The following is a 5,856-nucleotide window of genomic DNA, read 5'->3' on the forward strand; positions in this document are numbered from 1 at the left end:
TGCTAAGTTTCAGACTTTGTTAGATTCTTATACATGTTATTTCAATAACCTATTGGGGAAATATTATTATGTACATTTTTAGATAAGAAAACTCAGGCTCTGAGCTCTTAAGAAATTTGTCCCTCATCAAAAATAGCAGCCTAATCTAGGTCTGTCTGGCTGCAAACCCCATGAGCTTTTTTCATTGTATCACTTGTATGCTTCAGCAAAACAATCTTTCCATAAACTTTCTACACGTGAATACTGAGTAGATGCATTGAAAGAGAAGTCTCTGCACATGCAAAGGGGCAGATCTGCACCTAAAGTAAAGTCAACTGGCAGGTAATTTCATAGAATGCATGAAAACATTCACCACATTTAAAGTGGGTATTTCAAATTAGCTTTCTACATTCAACTATGTAATCTCATCCAAAAATGAATTAGTGCTGCATGCCAGGATAATGGTCAGACTGGCACGATTAGCTGGGAAAAAGCTGCTTCATGAACACAGCAAGTATTTGTGGCCGCTGTCCTGGAGGCCGTGCCTGCTTTCTTCCTTCTCAAGAAGCGAAAGGATCAGAGTCACTGCGCCCTAGGTATGCAGCCTGTGTGGGGCAGCAAAGTAAAGGTGATACTCAGTGGTCTAAACACTGTGATATTAATAAGACTTTTGCTCCTCTTTAAAACCTTCTCAGAGCTAGATGTGAAGCTGCTTAACCTTTACAGAATCAAGATTCAAAATAAAATGCAATACCAAATAGAAGTTGCCTATATAGTAGAATTCAAAAGCTAACTTTTTATCCACTTCAGAAGAACATTAAACTTAAAAAAGAAAGAATTTAGTGCATCCTGAAGATTTTCAGAAATGGGTTGACTCGAATTGGTAAAGTCTACTGAAAAATTAGCCCTCTTAACAGAATCACTTACTGTATTTAAAACACGCACTAAAATAAAACCACTATTCATAAATAACTATTCAACTGGAAGTATCTGGACTTCAAGGGAATCCAGAATATATTCCCATTGCTAAACCTGTTCAAAATACATATACACAGTCTAAAGGCAAATTATATATAATTTTACTTCAACAGGACATCTCAGAACTAGCACATTTCTAGAGAAATGGATGTTTAGCTATCTATCCTATATTTCAGACAAAATTTAGAGGCTTATCTCTTTGTTGCCTCTTCAGAGTGAATATAAACAGACCAGAGATGACCAAGTACAAGTTCAAAAAAGGAAAACCCAAAAAACAGAGGTAAGCCAGTTATTTAGGCTTCTGTAGTCAAAGTATTCAACTCATTTCCAGAACCTTGCATTTCATATCCAAGCAAATATGATACCAGGGAGTCAGTGCCAAATGAAGCACATGTAAATGCATTTAATGGCTGACTATTTAATCAAAATGCACTTTACCTCAGAGAGTCATTAAGAGACTCGATAAAGGAGGCTTTCCAAAAAAAAAAAAAAATCAAGAAATGTTAAAGGTGAACAAATAGTAATTTTTATTAAACTAAAGATTAAGCAATGAGTTTTTGATAGGTGCTATGTTCTGTACAATAAGCATTAAATATTGAAGCCTAAGACCTTAATTCCTGGGAGCTGACCAGGTGGTAGTGGTAGCAGTCTTGGAATATAATGCTATAAATAATTTACGAGGTCATGACAAAGCTGTAGTTTTTCATAGGATCATTTTTAGTCCTTATCTGAGATGTAGAGAATTTTAGAGAACCATTCCTTGAGCTCTAACGTTCTCCCAAACACGGTTATGTCATCCACTTGCAACGCTGGCTTATCAGGTCTCAACAAAGCACTGAAAGTAGTAGGAGTAGCTGAGATCCTCTCAAGGACCCCCTCAAACAGTAAATCCTGCTGGAAGATAACTAGCATTTCTCTGCCCACTGTCACAGAGTTAGGTTTGGTAACCAATCCACAAAATTAACATAGTAAACCCTATTTCCCCAGTAAACTACCAAATTCTTTCTTGGACTCAAGCTACTAGACCCTGGTCTACCTTTGCCCTGTTACTGCGACTAGAGTAATTATCACACGCTGAAATTGTTTCTTCTTTTTTTGTTTTTTTTTCTCTCACTACCAAATTTAGAAAGGGTATGGCCTGTAGAGTTAGATGATGATCACAAACAAAAATTTCTTCAGGGCTTCCCTGGTGGCGCAGTGGTTGAGAGTCCGCCTGCCGATGCAGGGGACATGGGTTCGTGCCCCGGTCTGGGAAGATCCCAGGCCCGTGAGCCATGGCCGCTGAGCCTGCGTGTCCGGAGCCTGTGCTCCGCAACGGGAGAGGCCACAACAGTGAGAGGCCCGCGTACCACAAAAAAACGGAGCCTGTGCCCCGCAACGGGAGAGGCCACAACAGTGAGAGGCCCGCGTACCACAAAAAAAAAAAAAAAAAATTTCTTCAATAGGATCACTCAGTTCATTAATCTCCAATAAAGTAATCTATTTAGGGCATTGTTGATATAGCCTTGAGTCACTTAACGTAATGGTATAATGACCCCCTGAGACTGGCCCCACATTAAATTCATCTAGAGGAAAATATTCCCCCCTACTTTTTAAGCTTCCCTCCTAAATTCTTCCACTCTACAGTGTGGGAGAATTCCATAAGTCTCAGTCATCTTAACTCAGATTGTGCTGTGTCCTAAACAAGATTTCGGAAAATGAGACAAGAACTTGAAATGTGTGTTACCTGTCTCTGGTACCATCACCTCTCCCTCAACTCGCATTTGCAGTTAGGGCTGCTAAATAAAAGACATGGATTGGAAGATGCCTAATACCTTTTACTTGCCCCTCTGTGCCCCAGAGATGGAGTCGTGGGGATGGCATCAAGGCCTCCCTTGCTCTCTTGTTCCCATGGGGTGCTCAGGTGGAAGATAGAGGGAGGGAGGCTACTGAGGTCAGGACATTTATTCTCCTGTTTCCCTCCCTGTGCATTTACCTTGGACTGTTTGTGTTCTTCACTGACATGTCACTGCTTTCTCAAGGTGGCCAAACCTGACTCTTTCTTGCTGGGTTCTAATAACCCCTTCCTTCCTCCCTTCAGGCTGTGTTTTATTACAAAGCTATAGTAGTCGAAACAGTATGGCACTACCATAAAAACAGACACATAGGCCAACAGAAGAGAATAGAGAGCCCAGAAATAAACCCAAGCATATACGGTCAACTAATTTTCAACAAGAGCACCAGGCATACACAATAGACAAAAGAGAGTCTCTCCAATAAATGGTGCTGTGAAAACTAGATAAACACATACAAAGAAAGAAATTGAACCCTTACCTTACACTATATACAAAAATCAACTCAAAATGGAGTAAAGTCTTAAACATAAGTTCTTACTAAAACAGGTAAAACTCCTAGAAGAAAACACAGGGAAAAGTTCCTTGACATTGATCAGGGAAATGATTTTTTTGGCTATGACACCAAAAGCACAGGCAACAAAAGTGAAAATAAACAAGGACTATATCAAACTAAAAAGCTTCTGCTCATCAAAGGAAATAATCAACAAAATGAAAAGGCAACCTACAGAACGGGAGAAAATATTTGCAAGCCATATGTCTGATAAAGGGTTAATACCTAAGGCATATAAGGAACTCACAAAACTCAATAGCAAAATAATAATCTGATGAAAAAAATGGACAGAGGACTTGAACAGAGGACTTGAACAGACATTTTTTCCCAAAGAAGACATACGGATGGCCAACAGATGAAAAAATGCTCAGTACCCCTAATCATCAGGGAGATGCAAATCAAAACTGCAATGAAATATCACCTCACACTTGTGAGGAGCGCTATTACCAAAAAGACAAAAGATAACACATGCTGGAGAGGGTGTGGAGAAAAGGGAATCCGTGTGCACTGTTGGTGGGAATGTAAATTGGTACAGTCATTATGAAAAACAGTATGGAGGTTCCTCAAAAAATTAAAAATAGAATGACCATATGATCCAGTCATCCTTCTTCTGGGTATATACTCAAGGGAAATGAAATCAGTACCTTAGCCATGTTCATTACAGCATTATTCACCATAGCCAGAGTATGAAAACAAATTCAGCAGATAAAGGAATTGTGGTACATATAATGGAATATTACTCAGCCTTTAGCAAGAAAGAGATCCTGCCATTTGTAACAAATGGATGAACCTGGAGGACATTATGGTAAGCAAAATAAGCCTAGCACAGAAAGTAAAATACTGCATGATCTCACTTGCATGTGGAGTCTAGAAAAGTCAAAATTATGGAAGCAGAGAATAGAATGATGGCTATCAGCAGTGGGGAGGTGGGGGAAATGGGGAGATATCTGTCAAAGGAGATAAAGGTCAAAGTTTCAGTTATGTAGGATGAATAAGTTCTAGAGAACTTATGTACAGCATGGTGTCTACAGTGAATAATACTGCATTGTGTACTGGAAATTTGCTAAGAACCTAGATCCTGGGAGGTGCTCTCACCAGACACAAAAAAAGATAATTACTCTGTGAAGACATGGAGATGTTAACTAGCTTGATTGTAGTAATCATTTTACTACATATATGTATATCAAAGCATCATGTTATACACCTTAAGGAGCTAAAATTTTTATTTTGAACATAAAATATGATCTTCAAGATGCTGCATTGTGAGTTCCTTTTGCTAATGGTTCTCATGCTTTAATACATACAGAATCACCTGAAGGGCTTCTTGAAACAGGTTACTCCGCCCACCTCCAGAGTTTTGGATTCATTAGGCCTTGGGTGGGTGATCTTTGCATTTCTAACAAGTTCCCAGGTAAGACTGGAGCTGCTGGTCTGAGACGGCACTTTGAGAATCACTGCTCTATACTGACACCTTTGTTTACAGGGAATATAGGCAAGTAGTGTAGGGTAATAGCTGCCAGGAAACCACGCCTAGGATTGCCAACAGCTGGTTTGAGAGAGATAATTAACAGGCCTGCTTGTATCAGTTAGGGTCCCAACTGGAAACAGATGGCACGCTTCAAATAGGATAATTCCCCACAGCCAAGAAGTGAATGTGCAAACCTTATTAGGCCCTGGGGTTTTGCAGTGAAGACCTAAGCATACATGTACAAGATTGAACTCTGCCCGCCTTCACACACACTCATTTAGAACAGATGACACAAGCTCAGGTTGCAAGGTTACATCCATATGCACACTAGCGATGAGGCCTGGGGAGGTATCCTAGTGTACACTCTGAAACTTCGATTTTTTTTTCTCTAAGAGCACCTGGCTGCCTTGCCGTGCTCACCCCACTAAGTCATCCTTACTCAAAGCATGACTCTCAGGACTTTAAGGATCTGGGAAAGCTTTGGTGATGCATCAGACTTTCATCCGAGCAGTCTTATCTCCCTTCCTCTCATCTATGGCCCATTTCTCTTTTGCCTGCTATAACAGCTATTCTCACTTCAACATATATGCAGATGGTTATTTTCTTTCTTTCTATTTCTGTGTGTGAGGTTATATCCATTCTTGCTACCCTCCATCTCTTCAGATACCTGTCAAAAGGTTATTCAACAGACACGTTGACAGCTTGAGGTTTTGGATGATCTCTACGTAGCCCTAATTATTATAGCATTCTTCTTTACTTTTAGTTTTGTATTGATATTAAATATTTTTAATAGTAATATATTTAAAAAGAACTTTTGTAACATATTTTTAATTAATAAGCACGAATGAATACAACCAACTAGGGACCCATTCCCCATCTCAGGACCAGAATATTCTTTTTTTTTTTTTTTTTTTGCGGTCCGCGGGCCTCTCACTGATGTGGCCTCTCCCGTTGCGGAGCACAGGCTCCGGACGCGCAGGCTCAGCGGCCATGGCTCACGGGCCCAGCCGCTCCGCGGCATGTGGGATCTTCCCGGACCGGGACAC

The sequence above is a fragment of the Physeter macrocephalus genome, chromosome 20 (genome assembly GCF_002837175.3).
Source record: "Physeter macrocephalus isolate SW-GA chromosome 20, ASM283717v5, whole genome shotgun sequence".
NCBI lineage: Eukaryota > Metazoa > Chordata > Mammalia > Artiodactyla > Physeteridae > Physeter > Physeter macrocephalus.